This window comes from Seriola aureovittata, chromosome 14 (genome assembly GCF_021018895.1).
Source record: "Seriola aureovittata isolate HTS-2021-v1 ecotype China chromosome 14, ASM2101889v1, whole genome shotgun sequence".
NCBI classification, from domain to species: Eukaryota; Metazoa; Chordata; class Actinopteri; order Carangiformes; family Carangidae; genus Seriola; species Seriola aureovittata.
Window position 1 is genome coordinate 7,898,542 of NC_079377.1, and position 16,636 is coordinate 7,915,177.

The following is a 16,636-nucleotide window of genomic DNA, read 5'->3' on the forward strand; positions in this document are numbered from 1 at the left end:
CAGAATGCAATGTTATAATAAAATATAATTATAAGTAGGTTAACATGACTCTGTACATGACACCTGTCAAAATATGAAATATAAGTGTTTCTGCACCTTTCACCTTTCACCCACACTGGGTGCACCCATGGCTTCAGTGGAAGTTCAGCCCTGCTGGGACTTTGCTGTACCCTGAGGAGGTGCCCCTCTTCAAAACGTTGCCCCCCGACCATGACATATTCTGTACACACCACTGGACATTTAATTTCTTTCAACATATAATAAAATTATTGAAGGGACATTATTGATAACACATACTGATACATTTCCTCCATTTTTCCCAGTTTCAGTTTCGATAGTTCTGATACAGTTGAGCCATCTCCGTGAATTATGAAGGAATCGAAACTTAAAGGTGTCTGAAGTCAGCTGAACCGAAAGAGGAGCCGTATATGTGCGCAGACCGAGGAGTCAGACGGACGAGGGAAGGGGAGAGACGGGAGCACTGAGCTCTGTACTTTGTTCGTCCATTTTTTTAATGTAATTTAAGCGTAAAATCTGCTGCGTCATTTATAATGGCAACTGGAGACCACGTAGCTAAGCTAAACGAGCATGCACAGAGAAGAGGCTATGAACTGCACTATGACGACGTTGGCTCTTTTGGTCCTGACCATGCTAAAACGTAAGTTGAATACATGCCTGTATCCGTGTTATACATATCTAAGAACATTATTCTGCCGTAGTCATGCTCCACCAATATGGTGAGTCTCTCTGGGTGGCATGATACCCACAGCAAAGCAGCTAATCTTCATTACATTTCAGCAGGAGGCCTGGTACATTAGAAAACTCTTAAAATATCTTGAAACTAAATATACAACAAATGTATGAAGTAATGTAGGATTCTCACAACTTTGTACTCACAGCAATAAGAGATTTTTTCCATGTACGTTAATGTGTCTCTTATAGCAACAGATAACATGGCTGGGATAATATGTGCTCTGTAAAATGTTTATTTGTAATGTGCATAGTAAATTGTCAGGTGACAGAGGAGAGGTATAAAATTGCACAAAATGGAAAGACTTGAGCAAAAGTTTGAATAAAAGCAGTGTTATAGTTACTCTATAGATATAACTGAACAAGGCTGTTTGAACATCCCTAGATGATGACTTCAAATGTTACTTCCTACAGGCTGAAACTGGCAATGTGCTGATTTATGTAATTTAAACCACTCCCCAGCTGATGTGACGATTGCTCCACAGATTCAGCAAGAGGGCAGTCTTAAACGGTAAAGGCTACCCAGACGGTGTGGGGAAGAGCAAGAAAGAAGCAAAGCAAAATGCTGCTAAAAATGCCCTGAACTGCTTGTTGGAGAACAAACACCAGGACTCAGCGGACTTAGTAAGATTATTGTTCCTCTTAGAGCGTGTTGAATTGTAGGTATTAAAAAGGAAAAGACTAATTTGTGGCATATGTCTCCTTGATGTATATTTGCTATTATTTTGACAGACAAATGGAACAGAAGCTTCCACTGCACCAGTTCTTCAGACAAGTATCAGTAACATCAACTATATATGTTGGCTCAATCAATATGGTCAGAAGAACAGGCTGACTATAAGGGCTGTGGAGTCAACCAGACCGGGACCAAATAATACTGTTCAGTAAGCATGCAAACTACATCCAAATTCTTAGGTATTTTGTTAGCATTTAAAGATGCATTAAATAAAAGTTTTTGGTCATATTAGATGTTGCAGCTTTGTGGTTGGTGATAAGGAGTACCCAGCTGTCTCTGGAAGTACAAAGAGGGAAGCCAAGGAGGAAGCAGCAAAGCTTGTATATGATGTGATACATGGCAGTAAAACTACAGAGGTGAGTTAATATTGATACACACCAGTACTGAATCATAGACCTACAGTAAAAACATACTGTGTTACAATGTGTGACATACTCAGCAGGCCACAGTCTACTGTGAACCATCTCAAAATTGCACATTTTTTCCCCAGACTGCAGATGAGAATTACAACAGTACATCTGGTCAGCAACATGAGGCATTAACTCAGGATGTTTCTGATATCTGGTGAGTGTATCACAAAGGCAATGCATGGTTTAATTTTGATGTCTCCATCAATGTGAAATGTTACTTGTTTATTACAGTACTAAGACAAGAGGCCTGAGTGTGAACTCCAAAGACAGCAGCTTTACAAAGACAAATTTCATTGGAATTGTCAACCACTACTGTCAGAAAACAAAGCGTTCCCATGATTACATCTTAGAGAGAAGATGCGGTCCACCACATAGCCCCCAGTGAGTACGACTGAATCACTGTAACCTGAATAGACACTAGAGACACTGTATGAAAACCCTTGATAGATGTGAGAGAGAAATCTTAAAAAAATGGTGTAAACATTTCCTCTCTGCCTGCACAGATTTTTCTACAAATTAGTGATCGACAACAAGGAGTACCCTGTGGCTGAGGGTAAGGGTATCAAGGAAGCCAAACAAAATGCAGCTCAGCTGGCCTGGTCTGCTCTTCAAGAACAGTCTGACTGGGACAGCCAGGTATTTAATATTTTCTACTCCCTCTGTGTCATCAAAATATAATTCGGCAGAATAATAGAAGATTTTTCTTCAGAAAACTATAGTTAGTGGTAATGGCTCATATTAGCAATGGCAGCAGCCCACCTCAAAACCAGCTTCACTTGAATGAAATGGTTTCACTGAGGTGAAATTCACATTAAATGATTATTTTTAACATTACGTTAAACACCTTTTCTGTGCATTTTAGGTGTCCTTCAGGTCCGCAGTGTCCGAAGATGGTGCACCATCTGCCTCTGCCCCATCAACTACACAGTAAGCACTCAGTGACATTGGTAGGAGAGCAGAACTGTATACCTGTACTATCAATGTACTAAATACTGAGAAGTCTGTCCCTATGTCCGTCATTGTATTCTGCCAGGGACCCCAGTGAATCATCATCACTAAGCGAGCCAATCAGTACAAGTGAATCAATAGTATTCAGAGATTCATCGAACCCTTCCAGGGCTCAGGTTTGTTCTCTCATGATTAAGCCTACACTCATAACGAGCACTATTTATAAAGCGAGAAAGTTTGGTTTGGGTCTGTGTTGCTCAGACTGGCTTTCTGCAGCAGTTGTTGAGTCAGGTGTCTCAGCACAGTCACCACAGCATGCATGCTTATATTTTAAAAGCCCTTATCACAAAAACATTTAAACCAGTCAGTGGTCATTTGTTCTTTTTTGCTGTGAGAGAGAAAGAGTGTAGTTAATAATATTGGCTCATACTAACAGTGGTGCAGCAGATTCTATCACCAGCTGCTTTTGCATACTGTATCTGTCATTTACCATGATGAAAAATTAAAATTTTTCTATTAAGGTGAAATATAATATTAACTAATTAATTATGTCTGACATTAAACAGTGTACTGTACACCATTATCTTTGGAGCATTTACATTGTAACAACCAAACACATTTTGTGTGCTGTAGGAGCCCTTATGGTCAACTGGGTCTGGAAGTGATGCACCAACCAGTTCATCAGCACCATCTTCACTGTAAGTCTCCTCAATGACACTAGTATTTAAGCAGATTTTAGAATTTATAGTAAAGCAAAGCAAATTGTGTCTCTCATTGTTTTCTTCAAGGGAGTCACCAAGCGTGGCATCGAGTAGAAATGACTCTGCAATCACAGATTTATCAAACCCAACTGAGGATCAGGTCTGTTATTTCTCTAAAATCATAACGAACTGACAGTTAAAAGAAAAGTTCATCCTCCAAGAATATGGAGCTTGAAACATCACTGGTGGATATCTCATTAAAACTGCATAAAGTAGTTACAGAGTGTGGACCTTTCTTTAAGTTCTTGTAAATGCAATACTAACAACTACTTGTAATATGCAGAGAGTTGCTCTAAAAGACAGTCGCTGTAGCAACTTGACATGGATGAAATGTCTACATCCAACCTTATAGTCAGAGCAGGGCACAAGACTGCAGGCCAGCTATTCTTAGTAATTCAGATGGAGTTTTTTTCAACATAGTAAATCCATATCATGTATTTATTTTATTCTCTAAGGCTGCTGTCGAAAACAGGAGTATGGGTAATACATCAATCCAGTCAAGGTATGAAAAAACTACAATACTAGCTTATTTATAACAACCTGCAAAAGTGTGTGTGTGTGTATTTATACACACACACACACAGTATGTACAGTATATGTGTGTGTGTGTGTGTGTGTGTGAGTGTACAAACATATGTACACTTTTGCAGGTTGTGTACAAGACATTATTGTTTTCCTTGCTTCTTTTTACCTTCATGTCTAAACTATTTTGTCAACTTCTACAGATTTACATCAGACTTTGATAGCATAAAGGGTCTTGGCAAAGGAGGCTTTGGTTGTGTTTACAAAGTAAGACAAAAACTGTCGAACAAGTATTACGCCATCAAGATTGTCCGTAGTAATGAGTAAGTCTGTGCAAGATGCAGTGCAACTTTTCAGTGTACATTTCAGCATTTATTTGTACAAGTACAGTGACATTTCAGTAACAGATGCATTGCAGGATAGTTTTATTAACTAATTTTCATGCAATTCTTTGATCAGAAAAGCTCTGCGAGAGGTGAAGGCATTATCAGAGTTTCAACACCAGAACATTGTTCGATACTACCATTGTTGGACAGAGGATACAGAGTACAAAGACCACAGTTCAACAAACAGTTCTCAGTAAGTCTCATCCACACTTAATATGTTACTATTCTTATTTACTAAAAATAGAAGTGTGATATCTCACCAATTTTTTCTTTTTTAGGTCTGTCAGTAATTCATCGCCACAGTTCCTATACATTATGATGGAATTATGTGACAACAAAACACTTAAAGGCTGGATACATGAGAGGAATGAGATGACGCTGGAAGCCTCCAAGAGAGGAGAAGAAGGTCTAACCATTGCTCTACAAATAGTCAGTGGAGTCGAGTACATCCACTCCAAAAATCTCATCCACAGGGATCTGAAGGTGAGACAAAGTCGACTTAAGATGTGTTGCTGTGTGCTGCCGTTTATTGATGAATGTTGATTCTCACCACCAACATTTTCTGTTGATAAATTCAGTCAGGATGGAAAGAAACCCCACCTGAAGTCACTTAAATAAACTTATGAATTTGTCTAATTTTTGTGACAAAATTCATGTCATGTTGGGTTTATGAGTGGTGAATTTTTGATTTTCCAACAGTTACTAAGCTGACCAGATCATTTCTTATTGTGCGTCATTCAAGGAGCTTGGTGTCAATTAGTTTTAATTGCCCCTTTTGCTTTCTCTGGTTAGCCTCCTAACATCATGTTTGGACGGGATGGAGAAGTGAAGATTGGGGACTTTGGTCTAGTCACTGCTGAGGCTGATGACGATGATGAAAAGCTGATGGAGAGGACATATAAAACAGGAACCTTATCTTACATGGCTCCTGAACAAGTGAGATGGTAGACGTTGACATTGGCATTTGATCCTTTTGTATTATTGTTTTTAAATGCTTGTGCTTGCACTTACATTTACAGGCTGGGTTAAGTTATCTGTTACTAGTAGTCTACAAACCTACTACTACCATCTATGCCCACCATACTTATCAGTTGTCCCAGTTTCCCACCCAGAGCATCCAATTCTCTCTCTCACTGCTTATCCAGTCATAACTTCTCCTGTTCTTATTCTGTTGTACAACAAATTCAACACTCGCCGTGTGTCTCCCCATCACCTGTCTTCACTGTGGGCACTGAGAGCTATTACATCGTATTACAACAGCACATTTTAGTAAAATATGCTGGTATATTTATAAAATAATAATGTGATTCCCATCTTTACTGACTTTATATATCAGTGGTAGTTGCAGTGTTTACAGCCTTTAGGCCTTTATTTTAAAATGTTACTGTAAATGCAAACAGAGACACTGAGTTAGCTTTATTTACCTTATAAGAGTAACTATTGAGTTTAATCTGTTAATGTGAGATCATTAAGGGGACATATTAGGCTGCTGTAGTGACACTTGTTAATACTGCATTTTTATTTTATCACAGGAGAGTGAGACGACCTACAACCGAAAAGTGGACATATTTGCTTTGGGGCTGATTTACTTTGAACTTCTTTGGAAACTCTCCTCTGGCCATGAAAGAGTAGTGGTGTGTATAAGTATAAGTATGTATGTATAAGTGTGACAAATGACTCGACAAAGTTACCATGTTACACGGTTATATCTGTTATATACAAAAGCAGCTAACTTTACACCACTGGCTGATTTCTTTTCAATATAGTACTTACAAAAATCTGTGTATATATCAGATATGATGGAACTTTGTTGTGTATCTAAAGTCTTATTTGATCTTTCTTGTATTTATTTGCAATGTTCAATACAGCATGATTTGAATCATGATTGTATCTCAAGCTAACTAACATGTTCTTTCATCCTTTTATCACTGCATAAACACCAGGTTTTTAAGGATGCCAGAATTCAGAAGTTCCCAAAACAGTTTGGTATAACTTTTCCCCAAGAGGTAGGTGACTCATATACTTTTTATCCTAACTGTCTTCCATGCCACATGAAAGAGTATTTCCCACAGGGCGGTGTACATGCGTTTGCACTGTTACAACAGTCACCCATCTCTAAAGCCTCAAAGTATGAGGAGTCAGAACAGAACTGTTGCTGTGTATGTGGATATTGTCAAATATCAAGCTGCACACTGATGTTGATGTTGATGCTTTCAATCTCAGTTTAAAAAGATTTACATTGGTCCATTGACTGAGCAAAGTTCATGTGTGGGGAATTCTGTGTAGTGGATTTTCAGAAATGTTGCAGTATGACTGCAACATTTCCTGCTCTCAGGAGATGATGATGTTGTTGCTGTTTTTTGCAGAAACGAATGATTACATCAATGCTTAGTCTGAGGCCAGAAACCCGACCTGAAGCAAGTAGACTGAAGGCAGAGCTGGATCAATGGCTCAACGCACTAAAAACTATGCATCAGCAAAATGTCACTGTCTGATAATCACAAAAGATAAATCAAGTAAGAAATCATAGAAGATGATGAAAATCTGTCGCATCTGATGTCTGTTATTTCATGAAATGATATGATGTATGTTTGCTTTATAGCACTTTAACCTGAGATCTGTACAAAGCGCCTCACAAGGCCTCACGTTCAGTTACTCACACATACTCACATACCTATGGTAATGGTTGGCGGTTTGGGGACACTTCAACATGTAGACAGGAACATCAATGAAAGATAAAAATCTATTGTATCATGATTTTAAAAAGGGACTTTTACATTAATTAACATCTTTGCTCTAAATAATCATGTGGGGGGTAATTTCAGTGTCAACAGCTGACTTTTTATTAAATGTTTTTATTTGTTGTGTAAATGTATTTTAAGTGATGTCACAATACAGCCTTTGCTTTGTATTGACTATGTGAAGCTGGAAAATAAAATAATGATTATCCTGGGAAAAATGGTATTTTATTTACAGTTGCTAGTTTGTATGTAGACACATTGGCTCTGTACAGGCAGCATACAGCTTCATCAGTAAAACATTAAGTGTCAGTATATATGACTTTAAAGGTCAGGCCAGCAATACCACCTTGGATACTTCCAGACACCACAGTAGATTTTACGTTGTTAGAAAGGAAGAACAACGGTAAGGAGTTTATATTCACATACCATACAGGCTTATATGAATAGTTACCATAGTTACATCAAGATCAATACAGATGCATCACAGAGTTTAATAAATAAAGTAGGAGTAGGAAAAAGTATAAATAAGGAAGTTTAATGTACACTGGAGAAAAGCTGGCAATACTGCAAACATACAGAATTCAAGTGAGGGGGTTTACAGTAATATTTTTGTGGTTATTGGTACATATTCGCATCAAAGGAAATCAAATGTCAGATAAGGTTGCAAACGAGGCCACAAAACGTAATCATAATGATTTCTGCCTGTCAGACATCAAGGGCATTATGAAGCAAAGATTGAAGGAAAGGTGGCAAAAGAAATGGGATGAAGAAAGAAAAGGACGATGGTTTTACAGAGCTCTAAGAAAAGTGGGAGAGATGAGGTGAGCAGGAAGGACCAGGATGAATGAGACAGTAATTTCAAGAGTCAGATTTGGACACACTGGACTAAACAGTATACTTTTTTAAACTGGTAAACAAAATACAGGCAGGAAAAAATACAGGCTGTTTCTTCGTGATTACTGTGGACACGAAGAAACAGGCATTTTATCCTACACTGTCAGAAATGTGAGTCAGACAGAAGGCATACGATTCAAAATATTGATTTGATTTAATAGATCTACTACAAAAGAACTTGAATGATTGTTATTGAATCATATAACAGTATCTTAGAGTAACTAATTTGATTGAAAAAATATGAGTTTTTATTTTTTTTATGTGTGATTAGACAGTCTGATAAACACATACACTCCATACCAGTTGGGGGCGATAATGCCAACCACTAATAAAAGAAGAGGAAGATGGTGAGTGAAAGGAGGAGGGGGAGGCGAAAGAGAAAGAAGAGCGAACTTTAAATCTGACGGAAGGAACTGCAGCAGTGACACAACTAGTGCTTGTGCCTCGTTCACCAGTTTGTGCACTCAGGGTGTTTTTTACGATTCGGGATGGGAAGAAAAAACTATGTAGCTAAACTAAAGGAGCATGCACGACGAACAGGCTCAGAGCTGAAGTTTGAGGCCGCTGCCCCCGAGGGACCGGAATGTCCTCAAAGGTGAGTTGAGGCCATTTTAATTTCCCACTCGGTCCCTCATGCAGAAGTATGTCCAGCGGATGTTTACCAGACACGCACCTGCTAAACTTCGTTATATTTTAAGCTTCTCTTTCCTGCAACCCCAGAAACATACTGTTTAAAAACACTTTTTCAAATTACAACCGGTATCAAAATGCTAAGAACCGGGAACCGAAAAAAAAAAAAAAAAAAAATTCGGTTCAGCTTATCGGTTCCTACAGCACAGTACGGTTCCTACCGCACAGTACGGTTCCTACAGCACAGTACGGTTCCTATAGCACAGTACGGTTCCTACAGCACAGTACGGTTCCTACAGCACAGTACGGTTCCTACATACCTGCATGGTCGTTGTAGGTGGCTGTCTATGCGAGTTTGCATGCAGCATGCACTTCATCCGGTGAAGAGGGTCAGGGAGAGCCCGGTGCACCAGACTGTGACGACAATATAAGATTTACTCCATACAAACTCCTGAAAAGTTTGTGAAATGTCTGACAATTTTATTTTCAGTTTTAAAATAGATATTGGTTTGGTCATCAGAAAGTATAAGTCATGTTTTGATTGTACGGTGTAGTAGGAGTTTCATCTGTTTTTTCAGTGATAATTAACTGCACGAAGTTTTGTGTAATGTTACAGTTACACAAAGAGATAAAAGTACATCCAAACAATAAAATGTAAAGTGAGATAAGTAAATATGCGGGAAAATAAACAAAATCCACAAATAGAAAAGCACTAACACTAAAGAGAGCTGTAGCACACAGCTGTGGTGTGTGTGTGTGTGTGTGTGTGTGTGTGTGTGTGTGTGTGTGTGTGTGTGTGTGTGTGTGTGCGCGCGCATGTCACCATCATCATCAATAACTACAGATTTGAACAACTCTTCACCAGCTTCGTCCTGAGGGCCGTGGTCAATGGCCAAGACTTTCCTAATGGTGTGGGGGAGAGCAAAAAGAAAGCCAAGCAGAATGCAGCTAAAAGTGCACTGAGAGGTTTGAGTGAGAAAGAAAATCATAGGCCGATGGTATGAATATTCATCTTTTTTAATTGTATGGTCACATGTGGAAAACCATAAACGGAAGCATGTTTGATTAATCGGTTTGTTTATCCTGAAAGATTGCAGTAGTTGCTAAATAGAGTAAACTTTATTTTTTCTTTCAGTGTGAAAATGCATCAGAAAATGTGGCAAAAAATCCTACGGAACAAGTTTATCAGAAAAGTATCGCTAAACCTTCCTGTCTCAATGAATATGGTCAGAGGAGCATGGTGCCTATGAAGTCTGTGAAATCAAGACCAGGACCAAATAATGCTACTCCGTAAGTGTCCACATTCATCCTAATTACTTTGTACTTGTTTAGTCTGCGCTCAAAAATGTATTGAAAAAAGATTGTCTAATTTTAAATGCTGTAGCTTTGTGGCTGGTGATAAGTACACGGCTGCCTCTGGGAAAACCAAGAAGGAAGCCAAGGAGGAGGCAGCGCCCCTTGTATGTGATGTATATGCTACAGAGGTGAGTTGTAATACACACCAGTCTCTCCTGGCATATACTGTATGAAGCACTAGAAAATTGCAGAAATTGTAAACATTGAGGTGCTTGTGTGGATTATGATGTTCTAAATGATGAAGGTGTCTGTAACAAAGTAAAGACGTGAACCAAAAATATACAGGCCACAGTTTAGTCTACTAAATAGTAATCAAGAATAAAAAGGAAAAAATAATAATTCTCTATATCTGAGGGTACGAAGCCAAACAAAATGTAGCTCAGCTGGCCTGACTGTTCTACAGGAACAGTTAAACTTGGACTATTTCCTGTACTTTTAATATATTCACATAAGCTTTATGGTCACATTAGTAATCTGTCAACATCCGCATTGTATTTTTTTTTCCTGAAGAATTGAGAATAGCCACCAAATTTGTTGCTGTAGAGAACTACACCCTAAAAACTTCAGCTTTTTATTTTGAAATTCCTTTTTGTAACATATACAAACCAAGATATTATTCTGAAAACCACTATGAAAAATAAAACAATGCAGAAGTTTAAGACTCCATGTGTTTCAGGTGTCCCTCTGTCGCTCTGTATGTGATGACGGTGCCCTAACCAAGCGCTCCACACCACAAACTAAACTGTAAGACACTGAATAATGTGAGAGTCAAACAGGTTTGACAAACATATGTCACATATTTTACTAATGTCTCTCTTTGTATCGTCAAAAGGGAGTTCTGTGACACAAAATCAAAAAGTGTGGCAACAACTACAAGTGACTGCGTTGCTTTCAGCGATTCATCAAACCATTGCATGGTTCAGGTCTGTTCACTTCACTTTCTAATCTTCACTCTACATGATACTGGAAGTTAAAACACTAGGATTACATTCCCCTAAAGGGGCTAAACACTGGGTTTTGTTTAAGCCCTTGATGTGTAATTATGATGATTTGATGCTTCAGACTATTCTCTGTATAAGATGAAATGATATCATGTGGTTGAAGATTATTATGGGAATGATTATTTAGAGCAAACAAAACTTTTGATTATTTTTATGATAAAGACATTTTGATTTGTCTTGGTATGTCTCTAAAATGTTGTTTAATTTTTACTGGCACCATTTTTCTTCCAATTACAAAGGAACATCCTGATGTGAAGCCCAGAAGAGAGTAAGTCCATCATCAGACTCACCTTAAAGTTACAGTACATAATATTTCACCAAATATTATGGCACAAAGATCACAAAATGATATTATTGCTGCTAATAATTTTTTATATCTTCTTAGATATGCAGCAGATTTTCAAAACACCAGTCAGAACAGCAAACAGGTATAGTGACTACTGGGGATTGGAATCAATTCAATAGTATAGTAGTTTTTTTCTACAGTATAAGCTCTAAATCATGATTTGTTTTGTTGATGAAGGATGTGATGATTCCTGAAGAAATGAACACAGGAACAGGTCTGAGTGAGAGGACATCAACGTCATCAGAAACCTCCAGGTATGGAAAGTTTAAACACTGGATTTTAAAATTAGCATGTTAATATGTTTACTTTGGGTCTATCCCAAAAATTGATCTACAATCAGAATGGCATATATTTATCTTCTCATCTTTTCCTTCAACAGTAAAACATTTACGTCAGAATTTGACTCCATAGAGCGGATCGGCAGAGGAGCCTTTGGTTGTGTCTTCAAGGCAAAACAGAAACTGTTGGGGAAGTTTTATGCTGTAAAGATTGTCCCCTGTAAAGAGTAAGTCAAGTATACAACGTTTTTTTATCGTGTGATGTAACTATTTCAGATGCAGTGCAAGACAAGTTAAGAGGTTTTAACAGCTGTTTTCTTCACTCCTCAGGAACAAGAAAGCTCTACGAGAGGTGAGGGCACTGTCGGACCTCCATCACCACAACATCGTCCGATTCTACTCGTGTTGGGTGGAGGATTCGGGGTACCAATTGGACAATTCAGATGACAGCTGCAGCACATCACAGTAAGTCTCATCTACTTATTAAAGACTAACTTAAAGCCTTAAGAAATTCTTCCCTCACCACCATTAGACATAGATGGGAGCAGGACCTGGGTGAGAACATAACAGACAAAAGTTGGGATACTATATTAAAACAAGTCCACACCTCCTCTATACGTGCAAGGCATGGACTATTACGGTGTGTAATACTGCACTGGACTAAAGAGAAGTTGTCGGAGAGATTCCCAGACATAGATCCAGCATGCAACCATTGTAAAAAGAGCCCATCTTCCGATCTTCATACTTACTTTTTGGGCAGTTTTTGCCTTTAATTGGATAGGGGCAGTCAGAGAGTGACTGGATGGTCAGGGAGAGAGAGAGGGGATGAGATGCAGCAAAGGGCCACGGGCCGTTTCCAACCCATGGCCACTGAGGTAAGGACTGAGCCTAAGTGGTATGCGCCTGTTACCTGTCCAGGAGAAGCACAGTAAGTTCTCTTCATCTCTGAAACGCTTCATTGACACGGATCCATTTGATGGGACGTGCACACAGATCCGCATTTATAGAACAGCCCATAGGAACCTATGGTAGAAAGTTACACCCAGCATCACTGATAAGTGTATCAGGGGGTTGTGGGGTTCACCTGTACATCACCACAGCAAGGTGAAAAGTTAAACTAAGATGAAATTTACAACAGGTGTTAAGTTGCTCTTTAAAATCCTTACTCACTATATGAGGTGTGTTAATGCACTTATGTCTTTTCTTAATTTTCTAGGTCTTCCAGTAATTCATCTACAAAGTTCCTCTATATTCAGATGGAGTTGTGTGAGACCACAACACTTAAGGACTGGATAAATGAGAGGAACATGAAACAGCGAAACTCAAAGAGAAGACAGGAAAGCCTGACCATTGCTCTGCAAATAGTCCGTGGAGTCGAGTACATTCACTCCAAGTTGTTCATCCACAGAGACCTGAAGGTGAGAGGAAGTGGATAAAATAATTTATTACATCCCATCAGTCGTGAAGCTACATCATTGTCTCTTCTATGTCTTTCCTCTGGTTAGCCTGCCAACATCATGTTTGGACGAGATGGAAAAGTGAAGATTGGAGACTTTGGTCTGGTCACTGCAGAGAATGATGACGATGCTGACAACGTGATGGAGAGAACAGTGTACAAAGGAACCCCGTCTTACATGGCTCCTGAGCAGGTGAGATAGTCTGTATGGATGTTCGTTTCCTCAGTATTATTAAATACTGGTTGTCAAAGGGGGACATTAAAGGTATCCTGTGGTGAAAGCAGGTAGCAGTAAATGTCGCACCTTGGAGTGTGTTATCATTTTCATAGCAACTTCACTGAAGAAAAAATAAATTTTTAGTAAGGTTCTAATCACTTTTGCCCGTCTTTAGGTTGGATTTAATGTGATATAATGACGTTAAAACAAATACAGCAATGGCTCCATTAGCTATTGAATGAATTAATTTATATAGCACCTTTCATGCAAACAATGCAGCTCAAAGTGCTTTACAATTTAAAAGAAAAACACAGCAACTACTCGTATTGATTTAGTTAATCCTATTGGATTATTTGCACACAGTGACCTATAAGTGCTTATTTTTAACATATGGTGAATAAGGAGAAACATTAAGCTGCCTCGTGCCTTTTGTTAATGTGCTGTGTTCTGGTTTTACGACAGAAGAGTGAGACGACTTATGACCGAAAGGTTGACATTTTTGCTTTGGGGCTGATATTCTTTGAACTTCTTTGGAAAATCTACACTGGTCATGAAAGAGAGCTGGTGAGTTGTTTACAATACAAAATTGAACTTAGTGTGTCATTAATACCTGGCTATGTTGTTAATTGTTTAAGTTCATTTATATGGTACCAGGCATTTTCATTAGATATCTTTGTAAATGATTTAAAGAAATAATTGAGCAACGTATCAGATGTGTCAAGCCCTTTTTGTCGCTGCATGACTTCCAGATTTGGGGTGACGCCAGAAGACAGAAACTTCCCCAAGAGTTTTCAAGCAGCTTTCCTGAAGAGGTATGTCAACATTTTGTGAATGTACTTGCAGTAGAACCATCAGTATGTTAATGAGAGTGTGTTTACTGAGCGTGTCAGCTCCGTCTTTATCATGTGTGTCTTGTCTTTAAGATGAAGACATGTTTTAAGGTTAGGTTAAGCTTAAGTTTAGGCAAGTAGTGGTTATGGTTAGAGGTGGAGCAAAGGGCCGTCCACACCAAGAACAATAACCATAAATATATCGTTTAAAAATCATCACTCAAGGACACTCATGGCGGAGTCCACACTGTAACGGCAACAACAATATTTTTGGGATTTGATGAATGATAGAAACGCTGACAGCCAATCAAAATACATCAGAATTTTACTGCGCATCACATCAACACCTCATGTTCAGAAAGTGAAATAATTGATTAATGTATGAGCTGTAGCACTCGCAACTCAAATCTTCCTGGATCAACAAATATTAAAAGTGGGGAAACTGTTTCTCTAATCCCCTTCGCTACTTAAAGAAACCAGGTTTGTCTTTTACATGACGTGACATGAGAAATCAGCTTACTGGGGAGAGCTGACTGTAACCTGGTTACTTCACCTGCTTGTAAAGGGGGTGTCGGTTTACTGCCGATGTTCACTAACAGGGCAGGTGGGACATACTGGTGTTTGAACTGCTATCACAGTTCTCCATCTGTTGAGCCAAAAACAGGAATGTTGCTTCAGTAATGGAAAAAAATATGTATTATATGACAGTATTTGAGGAATATTGCAATCAGCCGTTAAAATTTAATTTATTAAAAATGTCAAAATAAAGTATCTATCTATCTGGATGTTTTTTTCTGTGGCTGTTCTTTATTTTTACTATGTTGATGATGATAATGATGATTTTTTTATTATTATTATTATTATTGCAGTACATCATCATAAGGTTAATGCTGAGTGTGAAGCCAGAAGACCGACCTGAAGCACATCGGCTCAAGACAGACCTGGAACACTGCACTCAAAGACTCAACACTCGAGCCTTAGCACGTCGCGGCAGCAGGACTGTCTGATCAACAGAGGAACAAAAATAAATAAATCATGGCAATTTATTTTATATCATGTCCCATACATGTACTTGGTAGGTGGTCTGTTTTAATGTCTGAAAGGGATCTCTACAGTTCGTTGAGTATTGTGCAATGCTGTTGGGACTGAGGCTAAATAAAGATACAACTTGTCTCATGAATTTCAGAAGAAAATTAAATGTTTCATGCTGGCTTAGTTTTCTTTTAATACTTGATGATGAGTCTGCTGGTTGGACTCTGGAGGCTCTTTTGAAGAATTGAAGCATTTGTTTAAAAAAAAGAAAATGCTACAGTTCTTGCATGTAATTTTTTAAAACCACATGTATGTGTGATTTTTGGATTACACTACAAGGATCTGGGGGTGTTGCCAGTCAAAGTGCATGCACAAAGTAGCCCTGAAAAGTATAGCTGATTATGTGCTGGGAGTTGAGCAGAATTACGTGCTGTGACTGGAATATGTTAGTTATCATGTCTGCCAATAAGATGTGAGAGGGAGCTTGAAGAATGAATGTTGTTGACTTTACTGCCTGTGTATATAGAGATTTCTTAGCTCTTGTTTTTTTAGGAGTTTGTTACTGGATAATTAAATATGAGAAATGTGTAGTTTGATGAGGTTTGGAATTAAATTCATTTTGATTATTGTAGTCATGTTGAGCATATCCTTAAAATGAATACATCCCTGTCTGTACAGTGTTTGTTTATATTTGTTAAAGGCTTACCATCAGTAAATGAAATGTTTATCTGTCATACACATGTGCACTGCCGTTTGCTTTGCTTTGCCATTTGCAATACATGAGTTATGTAATATAACTCATGTATTTATGCAGTTATGTAATATAACTCATGTATTGTCAGCCCACATGTGCAATTTCTGATTTTATTATTACATTATGTTTTGTTATGTGTTGCCTCTGAGTCTTTTATAAATCTCCTGACTCCGTCTTGGTTACTGTGATTAAAATGTGATGTCAAAATGATAGTGCCTATGTTGTATAGCTTCCTGTGTCAAGTTACTTAGATGCAGCATAATGCACACCATGGGCACTTTATCATAATATCACTTCAGCCTTCTTCCCCAATTCTGTCCATTTTCTGACACTCCCAGAATTCATACACTGCTTTCCTGTGAGCATTTCACAAGAATATTGCACACGGCCTGAAATCTGCCAACCTACTCGCCAACTGTTGCACAGATACACTGATGAAAATGTACATATTTTCACTTTAAGTACAAAGAAAGGCACAATTTGGCTCTTCTGAGGCCGCAGTTTTCCCATGATCAAGATGGCCCCATGATTTACAGTTGGATTCACCACATGAGGGCAGTCTCGCCTTTTCATTTTTTTTATGTACAG

The 16,636-nt window shown here is 38.4% G+C and overlaps 1 pseudogene; it reads left to right on the plus strand.

Moving 5' to 3' along the window:
• Window positions 1-295: 295 nt before the first annotated feature.
• On the plus strand, window positions 296-16,258 carry LOC130181665 (uncharacterized; annotated as a pseudogene).
• The last annotated feature ends 378 nt before the right edge of the window (window positions 16,259-16,636 follow it).